The sequence below is a fragment of the Rhea pennata genome, chromosome 3, assembly GCF_028389875.1.
Source record: "Rhea pennata isolate bPtePen1 chromosome 3, bPtePen1.pri, whole genome shotgun sequence".
Lineage (NCBI taxonomy): Eukaryota > Metazoa > Chordata > Aves > Rheiformes > Rheidae > Rhea > Rhea pennata.
Window position 1 is genome coordinate 67,683,137 of NC_084665.1, and position 18,467 is coordinate 67,701,603.

An 18,467-nucleotide genomic window follows, 5' to 3' on the forward strand; every position below is an offset into this window, starting at 1 on the left:
GGAATATCCAATGGTTGTGGCAGAGAGAGAAATCGAACTGTAATATACTCACCTCCAGGCCTCTTCTTTAGCTTCAGATCATTTGAAACCACTTTGAACTTTTAACATCTGATGAATTTTTAAACATGAGGCCTAAATGAAATATCTCAGTCCAGCAAACAGGATACCCAGTGCATCAATCACGTTATTGTAGGTGCTGAAAAGTGGCATCTGAATCCAACACCCACATTTGAAAGCCGAGTGTGGAAGAAGGGGAGGGTGTGGAACAAAGAGACTTTCTATCCCGGTGCCCACTTGCACAAACATTATCTACCATCTGAACCTCTGCACTCCACACAGCCAGGAACTGCTCTTACTGTCCACCTAAATCACATCAAAGAGATTCTTGGAAACACTGCCTCAAGGCAGGTTGCAATGAACATGCTGTTCCTGGGTGGTGAGCCCCTGAACACAGCACAGTCCTTCTAATTATGTCTTGTCAGGATCCCCATAGTGGACTCAAAGTCATACCACAGTTCTCCTGGAAAATATATTAAGATCTCTCTGGACCAACACACTCACTCTGTGGGCAGAGGACTGTAATTTGATAGGTGATTTGTTGCATGGTGTGACAAGCCTTGAACCCCCATGTCCCACTGCTGGCAACCTCCTCAAGAAGAGGAAAATAGTGCAGAATATCTCAAATGGTTCCTAACCTGCTGACTAAATGGTGACCAGCAGACAAGCATTTTTGAATATGAATTTGGGTCACAGTTTTTGTGAAATTTATTTCTAGAAGAAAAGTGTTCCGTATAGTGAGTTAATTGGCAAGCCTAAATCAACAGGTTCATGGTTGTTTCACCTGAGGGGATGTTTATTGTGAAACATTCTCAACTTAGCATACACCATTGATTTTTACAGAAAATTCTGTAGCCTTGGAAGTTGAGTAAGAGCAACAGATACTCACGAGTTTGCCTATGATCATGAGTCTCATAGTCAGCTGCTATGTTTGCAGGTGGGGTCAAGTTCCCAATACATAGACAGTGACGTTACGACACAGTCATAACTGAGAAACAGTGACAATTTTTAAAGATGATCAATGTCCAGTTCCTGTAATATGCCATGGGCTGCTTGCAGAAACAGTGCACATACACCCTGTTGATTATTCTCTGATTTTACACCTGTGTGTGCACTGTTTATTTAACCTGCAAGCTAAAGCCCCCAGGGAGGATTTTCCATCTTGTGGCTTGAGGACAACCTGTGGTCTTTTGAGCTCATTAGAGCAATTGCTGTAACAAGAAAACTGAAATTTAATTAGCAGCTACAGCTAATGTACTCCCCAGACTACTATTTGTGATGTGTAAGATTGGGCATGCTGGAAGCAGAGTGGCTCCCTGGGGGGCAGGCGAAGGCACATGGCTGGGAAGGGGCTCTCATGAGAAGTGGAAGAAGGCATAGTCCTCCTCCCTGGGCTTTGCACAGATGCTCTGCCTGTCTGCAGAGCCAGGGAGGAATAGGAGGGACACTCAATTGATCAGCTGACCCCAGGTCAACCAGTCCCTAGGGCCAGCGCACTGGGAGCCTCTCTCAGGTGCAGTTCTGAGTACATCAGAGAGAGTTACCACTACGGCTGGTGTTTTACAGGGAAAGCGACCTAAGTCACCCAAAAGCAATATATAAAACCACCTCAGGATCTTTAAAAGAAAAATCAAGTTTTAAAAATCAATATTGTGATTTGGCAGCGGGAATGAGTTTGTCACTCATCATTTGTTATAGCATACTTTCTGTTTTTTAGATTATTTTATTTTATTCCCCTTAATTGACAGCTCTCAATGGCAAATTCCAGGTACATCTTCTTCACCGCTCCTCAAGTTGTTTGTAACCTCTTCATTGAGCTCATTATAGAATGAATCATAGAATGATAAGGCTGGAAGAGACCTCTGCAGATCATCTAGTCCAACCCTCAGCATAGCCCATATGGGGATTGAACCCGTGACTTTGGCATTAGCAGCACCATGCTCTAATCAACTGAGCTAAACTGTATACTGATTCACATAATTCACATAGTGCATTTTTTTTTCTGGCATAGGTAAGCATAACAATTCTTTGAATTGAAAAGAAAAGGAATATAAATACCACTTTCAGAATAAATATATGTGTAATATCTCAGATGTGTGAATTACAGATATTTCCAAGATTACATAAAGAGGTATCAGTTATGAAATAGCCTAAGTTACACCATAACATACCTTGCATAGGAGGATAATCACAAATGAGGAGATTCGTTTGATTTTGTTGTTGTTATTGTTTGCTTTTATTTTTCCTCCAACTCTAGTTATAAGTTACAGACATATTTATTAAACAGAGATATGTTCATCAAACATTAGCGCATGGTTCAGTGAGCAAGCAGTGAGGGAGAGACATGTTGCAGAAGTTGATTTTTAGCATAACACAAGTTGTGTTTCTTATGGGAAAATGAGTTTCCTGTGGTATTTTCAGCTTAATTTTGTAAATGCATCAAGCTCAGATGGTTTTGTTACAAAGGCAGGATAAAAATCCATGTTTCTCAGTCTTTCACGATATTTGAAGTCTTTAAAGACTTCTTTAAAGTCTTTAAATTCACATTATTACTGTGAATACCTATGTTAATTATTGCTGGATGTAGAAACATACTTGGACATACAGCTCTTCCAGTACTGATTTGAAGGCCTGTAATTCATGAATAATGAGATTACGACCACCATATGCCTTTGTCAAAAACTAAAATTGCTTATAGGTAACATTCATAATACAGATGTAACGCAATTATCTGTAGCACATTTTTGATATCCACTTTTCTGGGCTACGAGTATGGTGAAACATAAACTATTGCTTGTCCCAATTGGTGAAATTCTTTTTTTTTTTCTTTTACAACTAAGTATTTTTCTTACTTTTGTCAGAAATAGTTGCTGTGAAGATTTCAAGGATTTTATTTTGCAATGTCTGCTTGTATACAAGTGCCTATGATTGTATGCCTAATTTATATACACAAATGTCAACTAAAAGCAAAGAAGAAAGGACTGTTTAAAGGTACAAAAAATCTTTTGGTTGTATATGTTGCTACGCTGATGATGCAGGCATTTTATGCAGAAATTCCTCTACCAGGCCTGTCTAGTATGCTGCAAATACGCAGTTTACCATTCCCTCCTTGTTCCCTCTGCAATCACTCCATTTCACATGGGGAGGTGCAGAATACATCCTGGGTTGGTAGACAAGGCGGTAGGGATGACTGGCTCTGAAATGGGAAATATGTATTCATCCATAGGCAAGGAATAACATAGCAAGATGGCATTTTATTCTTTTCTGACTCTGTGCATCTTCACTGGGAGCAGTACTAATCAGCTCTGGCATCTTTCCACCTTCTGAGCTGCCATGTTGGGGATCAGACTGTGTGTGTCATGGAGGGATTCATTTGCTGGTTTGCCTCCTGGGTCCGTGAGTGGGTGTCCTCTTTCTGAACCCTGCACCTAACGCAGACATCTGCCCTCATGGGCTCTACTTTCCACATTGTTCCTCATCTCCAGAAATGGCTGTGTACCTCTCCCCACGTCCCGGCATGCTGCAAGAACAGGCTGACAAGGAGAGCCACAGCTAATTTGAAACTCTACAGTCAAAATATTTTTATCTACACATATCATGGAGGACAGATCGGATATTGGGATAAAATGGGTTCCTCTGAGGATGATCTGAATCATCCTTAACCTTTTATAAATAGACACTTATCATATTACATGTAAGTAATTATAAATACATATATATAGTACATATACAATAATGTTCATAGAAGTGGAAAACAAGGCTTCCTGTTACACATAAAATGAGTTATCTTGATAACGTACCCACTGGTCACCTTGGTACATTCCTGGGTGCTGTCGAGGATTTACAAAGGTTCTGGGCAAAATCAAAGCATCTAAGTGCACTGCTGGTTTGACAGTCTGCAGGTTGTCACAGACAATCTCTTAATTTTGACTTGTGTACAAGAACTGAAGCTGCAATATCTAGGAATAGTGAATTCTGTAAGTCCTGTACATATGGGAGTCCTCCCAACAGTGTGAATGCACTGTGCGTGGAGGGACTTTATAGTACTTCACATCATTGTCATGAAGTAAATGTCATTATCTTAAATAAAACAAAGATGAGGTTGGCTATGACTACCTCACTGTCAGCTCTGAGGAATATATGAGGGACCGCAAAACTCAGAACTGAAACTGAGTTTACCTTATCTTTTTAGGAACCCGGTTTACCTTGATTATTTTCCCCCGTACACTTTTTCTTGAGTCTCTCAAGACAGTAAATTTTTTATTCCTTCATTATTTGGCAGAAAAAGAGACAATGAAAAAGAGAAATGGATATTGGGTAGAAAATTTCAGTATCTTCTAGTAAAAGATAGATAGCCCAAGGAGATCTGTCCTAAAACAGATCATTATTCCAGTCTACTACTCATCCTTCATGCTATTTCTGGGGAGAAAAATGATTAATTTTTGTAACTTGTGCTGTATTTGTGTAAATATTCACTGTTTTTACTTATTATCACTGGAACAATGTATTTCTTTTCTGATCAAATTCCACACTCCTCCTTCCTGAAAACCCATCCCTCTGCTTTGTGTAAAATTTCTTTTTGGTAGAGAACTTGGCTCTTTCACAAATATCAGACAAGTGGGGTAACAGCTAGAGATTGTGGACAGCATAAAGAGATAAATGCAGGTTTAGCTCAGTTGGTTAGAGTGTGGTGCTGCTAATGCCAATGTTGCAGGTTTAATCCCCGTATGGGCTATGCTGAGGGTTGGACTAGATGATCTGCAGAGGTCCCTTCCAACCTTACCATTCTACGATTCTATGTGACAAGGTTTGCTGCTTTTAGCTTTTACAGTTTCTCCTAAAAAGTTAAATTATTATTGAATGAAACATTGTGGCACGTAATGCCACAAAAATGCCAAACTTGTTTGGCTACATAGAATAATGTATTAGCTTAAATCTTTTGCAGAACAGGAATTTGTTCCATTTAGCCCCAGATAAATTATAACCTTCTCCATGTTTGCTACACACTGGCAAAGCATGTTTGCTTGTACATTCCTATAGCTTTATAAATAATAATGTTCCATGTGTGATACAGAAGTTTCTAGGGAAAGCATCAGGATTATTATTTAAAAAATATTGGAAAGGATTAAGAATAAATTAATTGGGTCTGTTTTACAAATATTTGCTTATATTTTTATAAGCTCAGTGGAGGCATGGGGAGTATGCTTGGTATGTCCAGTACTGCAGATACAGAGTGCTTTCACTGTATTATTTTTGCCACTTAGCGGTGAGAGGCTGCATTAAAATGATATAGAAAAATTTAGAAACCTGCAGAATCTCAGTTAATTAGATATCTGTTCATTATTCTTGGCCCCAGCTCAGTTTACTCTGTGATGTGCTTTGTATCATAAGATATCATGAGACTGTGATCTAATTAGTGGATCTTTATTGTGCCTAATCACTTTGCTATTCTAGCCTCTATACATATTGCACATGATCTATGCTGTATCCAACTTAATGTTGTAATGAATTTCGTTCATATTAGTATTCTATCCTTTGTTATGTTTTTATACATGCAAATCTAATTATTAATTAATCATCTTAATAATGGCTACAGGTTTTCTTTATGTATCTTGCAAGAAGCCCTACAAAAGCTGCACTGACCTTTTCCTGTTCCCCTTGAACCTGTGTCACAACTTCAAAGAGAGAAGATAGACAGATTTTATGATTTGGAATAGTCAATATCACTGCATTGGATCAGGATAAAAGTTAATGAGGATATCTGAAAAAAACTGTAAGAAGTCTATTTCTATAAATATGCCATTAGAACAGTGATCTAGGTATTCACTTCTATCAACTGTATTCCCTCTATACTTTACTTTTCTTCTGTTTTTGAAAATTTTCACCGCCCAGTAGGCTTCCGCTGCAAGAAATGGACACAGTGAAAATAACCAGCAGGGTATTAACTGCCATGTTCTACTTCAAAAGATGTCACACTTGTGCTGTAAATCACAGAATTTTCAAATCCAACTGCTTTGTAAAAACCTAGATCCTCCCAAATATTATTAATTCTGTAATATTTTCACAAAATTTATTGCTAAAGGAAGGAATGTGATATTCTATTACCATTTACATAAAGCAACACGATTTTTTATGACAACAGCTGGAATATAGTGAGCAACAGCGCTCTATCAGGCTTTTCAACAACCCAGTGTTAGTCTTGCACCAGAGAGAGTTTTCAAAGTACACCGTGGGTACCATACTTGCATGTTTACCTTTGGCTCTTCCTGCTATGTTATACTGCACTGGTTCAAGAGGGGGCGGGATGTGAAATCTGACCCCGAAACCTAATAGGGGAGAGCCAGGCTCCGCGTATAATATAGATCAGCGTCTGTGCTTAGTTTATGTATGGTTTCTAAGAGGCACAATGGGCCTCTCCGGCAGTCAATTTTACACAAACTTAGGGGTATGTTTGGGCACAGTTCCTGTCCTGGGGAGTGGAAGGAGTTAGTAGAGTTGAAATCACCCAGAGCAAAACCCCTGCAGATTTAAGTGTGCTGTCTGGCTATTTCATGTCAAACACAACCAGACCTGAAAATTGAAGACAAATAAATACCATAAACACGCTACAGTTAAAATCTGCTCAGCTGAATATATCAGTAGTATTACTTTAAACCACCTCTAATCAACTTGCAATGATTATACTGAGCAGATGAAAAGAGTCTCTAATGCGACTGTTAAAATACATTTCATGAATAATCTTCAGCACCTAAGGAAAACTTTTAGGAAACACAGGAAACTCTTTCTCTCCCTATTCCTTGCTCCAGGGAATTAGAATACCATGTTACAGAGTTCTTGCTCAGTGTTTTGGTGTGTTTCAATCTGGGATTTCTTTCCTCTGAACTGCAGAGTTTGTTTTCAGGGGGATTTCTTCTTTCTTTCTTTCTTTTTCTTTCTTTTTCTTTCTTTTTCTTTTCTTTTCTTTCTTTTTTTTTTTTTTTTTTTTTTTTTTTTTTGTAGGACATCAGCAATCACCAGAGAGTGAGAAAAAGGCTTCTCCTGAATTTTTGATTTTAGTTTATGTTTCCCATGGGATGAAGATGGTTGTGCACTTACCAAGCTAGCTGTCTACCCTGTAGCAAGTCAGTATCTTATGGATCTGTATTATACTGACCTGAATTACATGTTCGCTATGTTTATGTGTGGTTCTAGAGCTCTTCTGAGAATGCAGTGGCCATCAGATTAAATAATGTAAACAGCACATAGTTTTTTCAATTCATTCTCCAAAGGTAGAATATTTTCAAAACTTGCGTTTGCCATTGACTCTTTTTAATATGTCAGGAAACCATTAGTCGTTTCCAGTAATGATGAATATACGCTCCATTCAGCTAACAGGAACTGAAACCAGATTACTCCTTGAAAAAAAAGCAAATGAAAGCCCTCATTTAAATCTCAAGCAAACCATGTCAGTGATACAGAAAACACATCAAGAGCTTATGAATATCTTGTGAACACCAGGAAAACCACATCAAGCATGTGTGCATAACACAGGAGATGTCAGACAAGGGTCAGACATTTTTGAGCCACAGTCATAAGGCATCAATATAGACATCCCAAACTCGCTAGTGAAACAAGGGTAAAATTCAGTCGTATGAAGTACATGCTTGTGAATTGCTTTAGAATCATGTTTTAAAACTCTCTGAGAGTATTTATTCATCTTAATATTTCGATAAGCTTTTTCTGACAGATAAGAAAAAAATGGATTTCAGAGCACAAACACAACAGAAATAGTGATTATTTTTAAAATATATTTACTGTTGGAAGATAATTTAGGGAAGAACTTAAATGGATTACCCACATGCATGCTTGTTATCGGCGTGATAACGTTATCTGTGCTTCAGCTGCTGCGGGATATCATGGTACATTAATACCGTAAAGCCTATGAAATGTTTGAGACTAGAGTCTAAAGCTCTTTAGCAGAGATAAGAGGAGTATTTATACTACATTAGGTACCCTTCTTAGAGGAGATTTTAGAGGACTGTACCTAACAGCAGCACTTTCTGTGCTTACACCACAAAATAATTGTCACATTTCTGGCCTGCTGCAATTTAATATGGTGCCAGCAGCCCTAATACATGCTGTCCAGCAGAATTCGCCTCAGGATTTCTGCTATGATTTTAGAAAAAAAAAAGATTAATAACATTTGATGTCTTGAAACCACTTCTTATCAGTACTGGTTTCTTGTTTCCTTATGCTCTACTGTCAGTCTGTTTCCTTAGATTATAAACAAGGATGCGAATAGCCTTTTCATTCTATGTTTCCACCGTGCTTACCACAGGGACAAAACACTCTGGGTAAGCAAGTGTTCTTTCTATTTTTATTCTTTTTCATTTTTTCTTATTGTTACTTGTTATAATAATAATTATCCAGTAAAAATGGCTGCATTTTGATTTGTTCTTGAGTAGAAAGGATTGTGAGACAAATCTTCTACCACCTGTTCTATCAATAGAGGTAATATATAGCTGCCGTGCTAGTCTTTTATCAATTAATGTCATCTCTGTTTGCTAAAATATGAAAAAGCTCCTCTAGTGAAGGACTTTTAAGTCTGACTGTCGACTCATCAGTTATCTTGATTTTTGTGTTAAAAAATTATGTTTGTGTATATTTAGAGATGCGTGGAGAGCTCTTGCTATATAAGCATGACTACATTTTTGATTCACCTTCTCTCATTTAACAAAAGTAGAAGCATTAAAAATGTCAAGCCATCAGATACAAATATTGCTCTACTTGAGGAAGATTCTACTGCTAATATGGAGAAAAGGACTCGTGTAATAGAGTGAGGCTGATAAGCTTAGACACAAACTCAGACACTGGGAAACTGCTACACCTGGATTTGCAAGTTGAGGAGCACTGGACATATTGCTTGCTTGACAAAACAAGAAACTTGGTGTGGAGGAGTACTATACTTGTGCTCTTCAGCACCTGGATAATATTGCTTGGACAACTTACCACAGGATCATATGGGCATTTTGTTACTGCTGGGCTGGAACAATGGGAAGACAAGAGGGTAACTAAAGAGCAGGTCCCCTACTTCGCTGTGGGCAAGTGAAAATTGAAATCAGGGTAAGGGCAGCTGGAACAGCCAGAGAAGGTGTGAGTGAGGGAGAGAATTGTTCCTTCTCTCCAGGCTTAAAATTCCAGCTTGGTTTTAGCAACCACAGGGATTTACTGCCCTTTCAGTTGGTGGGATGAAGCCCAGTGGGTGTCCTCTTGTGACCCACTTTTGGGTCATGCCCCAATGCTTGTAAGCTGTTGGTCTGACAGATTTCAGCAATAGGAAGTTTATTCTGATGTGGTTCTTGCACAGTTTAGGAGATGTTTTAGAGGGAGGCTTAATGTAGTTCATGGAGCACTGATGTGGTTTGTCTGTGTTTTTCCATCTGTTTTTGTTCAGGGAGGGACCTAGTTTGAGTTCCTTTCACCACAAAGCAAGTTCCTCATTGCACAGATTTTTGCATGATCCCCCTGCATTTTAGGAATGTCTAAGAGCAAGACTTGACAAAATGTAGGAAGTGTTTGATGCTGAAGAGCTGGTGGAAAATTCTCACTCAAGATTGCATGCCACTGCCAGCACTGGCACGTCAGTGGCTAGATTTCTGAAGGCATTGTGTAACCAGATTTCTCCTGAGATTTTCAGAAATATTGAAGCATTTGACCTGTCACAGCATATTTGAAATTTCACTGGCTACCTTTCAGGCACTGCTAGGGTGGGATCTAATAAATCTAAGGCTCAGGCATCTTGAGTCTGTCTAAGTCCTAGCGAGCAACTTAGCCTGGCCATTTTCTGCTCAGCTCACCTCTGTTGTTACCACCCCTGCTCTATGTGCTCTGAGCAAGCACAGCTGAACAACCAGATCCTGGATGAATGGAAGTGTCTGACATTTCCTGATGGAAGATGTAGACATCAAGATAATCCATGCACATTATGGGCATTCTGTCATGTTTGTCCAGAACACATTTTGCCTGTCTGTCTCCAGTCCTAAAGAACTTGTTGACATGCAACAGAAAAGGAAAAGACTTAATGTGAGAGTCTTGAGGTCTTGCAGAACTGCTGTAGTAGATACCAAAGGGGGAATGGTTGCTTGCTGAGTCAGAATGAACTGTGCTGAGCTATACCAACCTGCGCGTCACTGTTATATAATGACACAATAAGAGTAAACAGAAAGCAGCACCCATAAGCCATTTATCAGGCTGCAGAATCAGTACAATGTGTGACACGAAAGAATGTCTTGGCAACTGTACTTGAACCATGTTTCAAGAGCAAAATTGAGACTAACCATGCTTCCAAATAATGACTGTACAGAGAATTTTTTGGAAAACGAAGGAAATGAATTACAAATTATTTTCTGCTGATCTCTCTTATGTTATGCAAGATGATATTTAAAATTGAATCTAAAAGAAAAAAAAAAAAGCATGTTCATGAAAACAAGCTAAGTGGTCCTTGCCATGACTACTACTGCAAGTAACAGTACCAAGGTATTTATTTCACAAATTGTTTTTGAGAGAAGTAGGGAAATACATTTAACAAAAATTTTCCCTCCTCAGCTCAGATGTTTTCTTTGTAGTCTCCATTGTCCCTATAAACAATCTGTGGGAGAAAAACCTATCAAGGGATGTTATATATAGAATCAGAGAATCAAAAGATACAAAGATACAAAGATATCTCTTCTGACACGAGAGATGCCTGACCAAAAGTTGCTGAAGAGAGAGAGATTTGGGGGGAGGTCAATAAATCTATTTTCTTCCTTTTTTTTTTTTTTTTTTTTTTACACTTTTCCTGAGTTATCTTCTGAACCACTGTTCGGAAGAGTGCTGGCTATATGGTCTGACTCACACATTTCTTATGTCCTGTCTTACTTCTGACATACGAAGCATTATAGCAAGAGACGTGGTGCAAGATATAATGCTGCTTTGCTTTTTGAAAATAGAAATACTAGTAATATTAGTATATTTTTAAACCTACAGAAAAATCAAACTTTTCTAACCCTGGAGAAATATAAAATGTGTATCTTGTCTTCAGAAAGTAACTATTCTCTCATTGGGACCAAAATAATGTTGTTAGGCTGAAAGAAGTGGTGAAGTGATACCTCCGTAACAAGAGAAGACATCTGACTGACCACAACAAAGGGTCTTTCCTTACATGAAGCAGATCAAAATGAGCGACTGTTTTAGTCACCTAATTAGCTGAAGAATGGTATTTCTTATCAGCAGCTGACAATAACTGGTGCACACAGCCATGGCTGGCTCAATGTTTTGATTTGGACTGTAACATGCGGAAGAGGCACGTAGAAACAAATTCTGGCATTCTGCATTGTGACAATTTCATCTGTGCTGTTATATAATCTTCATCTTTAGGAGGACTTTCGCAGGCTGGAAAAGGCTAGTGAGTAATAGGGTTCAGTAAGGGGCTTTCCTTATTTAAGGAATCTCAGTTACTGATGAGTTACTCTCTCCCTAAGGGACTAGTGAGTTCACAGACACTTGTTTGAGACTATGTGCTGTTACTGTTATTATCCATAGACTATTTCCGCTCCAGCAGGATGCAGGGCTCTCAGTCACGTGCACTCATCTGTTTGCTAAACACCTGTTGACGGAGGTAAAACACTTGATCTGTACTTCCCTGGAAAACTACAGCCTCATTCGGTGGAGTTCTCACCCTTTCTTAGGCTGATAAAAAGTTTTGAATAAAGGGAGAAGGAAATTCTGGTTTAAAGCCAGGTATGATTGTGTACGAGGAAGGGAATATGCGAGTAGCCACATGAGCATGAATTTACACTGTATTGAAGTATGTAGGCCTCAGATGTTTAGATAGCTAGGTGCATTTGTAGTGATAAGTGCCTTGCCTACACCTTTTCAAAAAAATTATTTACATATTTTTCTTCCTTTTTAAACTATAACTACCTTTTTTATTTTTCTCTATACTATTTCATATTTCCTGGGTAAGTGACATTAATTGCAGAAAAGGAAGAGGATGAGGAAGGAGCAAGAAGTGAAGCATAAGACATAACAGGCTAAGGAAAGTGGTATAAGTTGAGGTGAGAAGAGCAGTGAGATCCAGAAATATATGAGAACTTCAACAAAAGTATTCCCTGGCCACAGTAAGAGACCTCAGAGAGGACCAAGAGCTTTGCAGGTTTCATAAAATTGCAGGAAAGACACACTTTTACTCTAAACAGAGATAATAAGTTCTATAGACTCAAGCAGTGCCTAAGTGCACATGCTAACAGACTATCTAAATCTCAAGGCAGTGGAAAAGCCAAGAGAAACATCAGGGTAGTCTGTACCTTTTTAGGGAAATGCCTCTAGAGTTTAATAAAGTAGTACAAGAATCAAGTGGGAAATTCCATAATTCACAGTTAAATCCTGGAATGATAATTTAAACATCTGATAGAGATGACATTATTTTCAGTCACATACTGAAGTCTTTAGGCTCAGAGGCAGGGAGGATCAGGCAAATGCTCCATGAGAGACAACGCTACACAAAGTCCAGCCCCTACGGGTTCCAAGGGGGCACTCTGTGTGCTTCCCTGCTACACGTTTCCATTTGTTTGATTAGGTTGCCAAAGGCCAGTATGCAATATCTTGGACAAGTTTCTGCCTCATCCATCAGCACTTAATGGGTAAATAAAATTTAGGCTAATGGTCATATAAGTAATTACATTTGAGGTGCTACTTCAGCTAGGATTTGATTATGACTGATTATGTTGCACACGTCAGGATCACTATTAATCTTTGGCATGAGGAACTGATTAAAAGGGATTTTTTTTTTTACATCAATTATATTTTTCTTTTAAAATCTTCCCACAAACAATCTGTTTGCATTGCAGAATGTTTTCTAATGAGTGATGGAGTTTAGGGAGAAGTAAATGTTTTGAGTGAAAAGGTGCCAGAAGCTTTCCTAAATATGATGACATTCAGATAATTATATGCAATCTTTTTTTCCAGTTTGTAAGAAGGAAAGGTAGTGCCCTGTCAAAACACTGATCCTCATGCTCTCTGCACTCCTCTGGAAAGATCATCATATTCACACTTGTTCTTACAGTCTCAGAGATGCTGAGTTTATTTCAGAGGCAAACAAACTAAGAGGAAAATTGGCAACTCCTTTGCTACTGCTTGTTTTCCAGGTGGACTGAACCAGATTTCTTATGAGGCAGTCTTGCTTTTCTGAGTCAGTTGGACATCCATGGAGCTCTCATTCTCCAGCTCGGAGATGGAGCCTATCCCAAGAATCAGAGATACTTTTGCGGCCCTTTGCACAGCTCACAGCTCATCCGGTAGGTTTAACACTGGATGTTGGAAGTGTTCAGTAAATCTCAGGATTAGGCTCTTATATTAGCTTTGCGTTAACAAATTGAGAAGGCAGCACCTATGTTCTGAACCTCAGAGTGAGAAAGGGACTGAAGGAGAACGATGATAATGGTGTTGCTGTAGGAACACAGAGACATCACAAGGGCTCAGATATATGTGCACATATAGTCCCAGCTGGTTCCTACCCTTTTTCTGCTGACCCTTAGCATAAAAAGGAGTTTCTCCAGCTCCAATACAATCATGATAGAATTGACATTTTGATGTATTTTCTTTTTGGTTTTACTCTAAACTATGTTTTTTTATATTTAATTCAAAGGGACCAACAAATTAGTTATGCATGATGCATAACTGGTAATAATAAATCAGACAATCTATTTGGTGCCTTTGCTGCTAAAACAAAAGTACCTAATTAGACATATAGCAGCAATTCTTCTGAAGCTAAATATTAGCCAATGAAAAGTATGTTTTTGTGATATCACCACTTTATCAGGCTTGAGAAAGCTAAGTTCATTTCCTGGTTTTACTAAACACACCATCTCCTACAACTTATTTCATCCCATGTAAGCACCTCATCCTGGCGCAAATAGAACCCCCAAAGTTGAGTCATCTTTATTATGTCAATTGCCTGTGTAGAATCAGAACTTCACAGGGTGGCTGTTTCTCTTCATTGGCTACAAAACTGGTGAAATGAATCCTTCTCTTTGTCTTGGCCAAGTTCTTTATGCATGAGAGAAGAGAGCCTTTGGACAAAGATCTGATTTTTCTTCAACATATTCCAAAGTTGGCTAAGGTAATCTGCTCCATGTCAGAAACTGTACTGGACTCTGCAAAGAACAATATTGTAGGGTACTGTTAGACAAGTGTCATTACAATGGAGTGGCCTACCTATCTAAAGAATGAAGATTATGAGTGTTTTTGAAAATTTTTATTCGGATGCTTGATTACATCCTTGTATAGCCCCAGCAGTTAGCACTACAAACTGTCATCAGTAGGTAGATCTGTGCTTAAGGTGTGGAAGAAGGCACGAGTCTTTGGGAACTATACATAAAGTTACAATGGGATTGCGTAAAAGGATCATTTATGGTGAAGTATGGTCCAATGATGGAGCTTCCAGCACTGATAAGCATGTATCTTTGGGGTTCCTCCACGGGGATGTTGTGCAGATGGCATATGAGAGACCTGTGTTCTCTTATGAGAAGGAGGTAGGCAACATCTCAGGGAACTGGAAGAGATCACAGCCACATTTTACTAAAAACAGACCATCTGCTTAGTAGCTCACCTCTTCAGCCCATCCCAGGGGTAAGGGCCATACATCAGCAAGGAGCAAGTCTATACTTCTGGATTCCAACCTTCAAGGCCACAACATGTCAGAGCAACTATTCTTCCATCAACCAAACCCAAAAGTTTTCACACAAACAGAAATAAAACTGCAGCTCACCCACAGGTTCTGGAGTGAATATGCAGTATCTTCTAATGAAGTATGAAAGAGGAGAATTTGTCTCATCTAACTTTATCTTTCTAAAAGATAGATATCCTCTCTAATCTAGTTGACTATGGTGCTAATGAGTAGAGAAAGACTGACCCTTTCAGAGGATAATGTATCATGTTCTAAAAGAGGTGTCACAAGGAAGTCTTTCATCCAGGTGAAATACACACTTGTATCTTTCCATTGATTAGAGAAGGAAACATTTTAGGATTAGTTTAAATGAAATATCTGTCTTGAAGATGGCAGAAGTTAGGTGATGTGACCTACCTTCAACAGTCTTCAACTTACCCCATACATAAAGTCTTCACTTTATTCTCCACAGTTACGAAATGCAGTTTCGAGACATTCTTCTAAAAACTGCTCCCTCAAAAATGCTCTTGATTTCAACACTGCGAGCTGCTGCTGCCCAGGGCTCATAAGTCTAGGAAAAATAATCCTAACAGTTCTCATAGATCTTGGTAGATTTCTCACAGATCATTATTCTTTCCAGTCATTATTTCATGAGTTGCTCTTGAGGCAGATTATGCCTTCATATACTACACACAAACTTGGTTGCAGTCACATGTATGCATTACAGGGCAGAAGAGTTATGATGAGAGTGGTAAAGGCCATATACAATATATTTAAATACTAAGTAGATTACTGATTTGTGGCATCATTACTGGTTAAGAGAAATTCCAAATGTAGGGATTTAGGAAGGGCTTTGTAACTTGGTGTTTCTCTACGTATGTAACTAATCTAAGACAACTCTATGGTGCCCTTCTTACTTGGAATAAGGTGATTGGAATTTGATTTTATTCAAAATGACTGTTGTTTACATGCAGTCTGCGTAGTATAATACAGTATGGAATTGGTACACCAGACATAGGTGAAGTACTAAGGCATTGAAGGATAAGAGATTTTCAGGTTCCCAGTATCCAAATTCCCCCAAATTAGCTGCTATCATTGTTACCATTTTGCTGTTCTCATTGTTCACATCCAAAATTACATCAGGCATCTCTTTCTCTAGAACAACTTTGTTGGTAGTTTCATCAGGGAAGCTGAGAGTTGAATGGCCTCAGAAACTGTACTGTCTTCTCGTGGTTAATGATATTTCCACCAGAACAGACTGAGGTATGTTGTTAGCATGAGAAAGCTTACATTGCAACTGCAAGTGCTTTTACTATTCTGGGAAGTTATAAAGGACTTAATGCCTACCACTCCAGGCCTTTTCCCGAGCACAACATTCACTTTAAATTATGTGTATACCCACAAGTATGTATTTGCCTAGTCAACAGAACTATTGTTACTACCTAGAAAGGGGTAAAGTAGTTCAGAAGAAAGAAAAACTGTTCCAGAATACAAATATTTTGAAGTTTGGGAGCTATATAAAACCATGCAAATAATAGTAGTAATAGTGATAATAATAATAATAAATTATAATAACAATAATAAAATTCATCTTATGTTACATCCCTCTGTCTGTTGCCAGCCAGTTGCATGAACACTGAAACATGCCAATCACTCTTTTTGAACCATTTCTGGAGCAGAAGATCCCTGGAAAATGGTCAGGAAGTCTAGATCTAATGAAAATGCCTGTGCATTTCCAAATCAAGAAGACTTGCAAATGCATCCAAGTTTTTAGATACCTAATCAAAACTGAACTTACTTTGCATGTGACCAATAACAATGATTGGTACCATGTGAAATTGTCATTGTGAAATTCAGTAGTAGTATGAAAATCTCATCTGGCTTTGTTTAACTGGTAAGTTTAAACTCAGCCCTTGTATATTGAAAAAAACACATTATGTTCAAATCCTTTTTTTACCCCTAGCACCAGAGGAAATAATATCTCTTCATATACATAATGCCAACCAGGACAGTTTCTAGTCAAGGTATATGTGTTAAAGCAAAGTCTGTTTCAAAATCTAAATGGAAAGTCTTTTCTTCAGGGGAATGGTGATTTAGACAAATAGGGACAATCAAGTATGAAAAGAAGACTTGGATGAAATGTTGAATGTTAAATATTGCTATGCCATCTTTTGGAGCAGATAGTATTCCTATCATCTTTCTACAGACAGCTTTAACCTATTTCCACTTACTAACATTTTCATCAGCAGCAAGGCTTGTAGTATTTGCATGGGTCAGATCATGGGTAGTCTTTGTCTTGTTCTCATTAACTGAAGGTCAGTGAGAACTCAGTGGCAGAGGTTATAATTGACATGAGTCTTCAGAATAAAGGAAAAGCTGTCAAACATTAAAGCAGAATGTTTGAACAAAAGAGAACAAGTTCTCAAATAAAACAGGGAATACGGAATAATGTCATTTCCTGGAGTCTCATGCACGATATTTATTCTAAGTCAGAGCTGGAGCTCCTTGTATTCCCATAGCCTTTCCTCAGGAGTGCCCCATGCTCTATATTCCCATCCTCCTGTGCTTTATGAACTCCCTGAAGACTTTATGAGTTCCACACATTAGATAATGTATTTGTATTAAATTCCTTCCTCCTGCTAAAGTCCTCTCTACTTCCTTCTTCTCCTGTCCCCACCACAAAAGACACTCTGGGTCTCTCACATATTTACTCTCCTCAGCATCCTATGTGTGAATAGGCTAAAATGTTTTGGATGACATTCAGATCTGAGATGGGAGAACTGAAATTCTACATGTTAACAGCTGCTATAAATTTGGTTTTACCTAGAGACAATACCATGCCAGTAGAAGCTGGTACATACATTAACCATATGCCAGAGCTGCATATCTGCTTGCCTCTCCTGGCTTTCACCAAAATCATTTGGGTTTATCCTGCTGACATCCAGACTATTCCCTGAGATTTTAGAACTAGTTACACTTACTGAAGTACAGAAGTGGTAAAAAGTGGATAGCAGGACCAAAAACAGTCAGTGGTCCTGAGAGCAGCTAGTGATTATTTCAGCATTTAAGGAACTTACGGAAATCTCCCAAAGACTGAAAAGGACCATGGCTGCCACAAAAGCACTTAATGTACTCTGCCACTGATGGAGCTTGCAGGCTCTGTCTTCCACCACTTATTTTAAAACTAAGAATTTATATTTATATTCATTTTGAGTTTCCCAGGATGTTGCCTCCATGGATGATGACTCAACCTAGCAGGCAGGAGAACCTGCTAGGCTGAGCAGTGGTGTATTGCCATTGTGAGCAGCAATGACTGAAGGAGCACAGTGCCTCCCCTGACTCCTAAATGCAGGGAGTCCTTGAGCCCCTTCACCAAGAGCATGGGGGAATCGTGGTTCTGCAGGTGCTGCTGTGGAGAGATGCAGGTCTCTGCCAGTTCTAGAGGTGTCTCTCCAGGCAGAGTGACCTTCCAAGTAGACAGTCTGAAGCCTCAGCTCAGTTTCCTCTGGCTCCCTTCAAGCATTTTGAAGGGAATCATGCTCATCTCAAAAGTGCCTATATGGCTTCCCATCCCACTTCAAGGTCTGCTTTTACCAGTGTAAAACAGTTATCCTGGCATAAAAGCATTTTGTATGCAGGTTTCTGTTCATATAAATTATCAGGCAAGATGCACAGTAGAAGCCCAGCCCTATGGAGTGGAGGGTTGCCTTGGCAGTAGTCTGGCTTT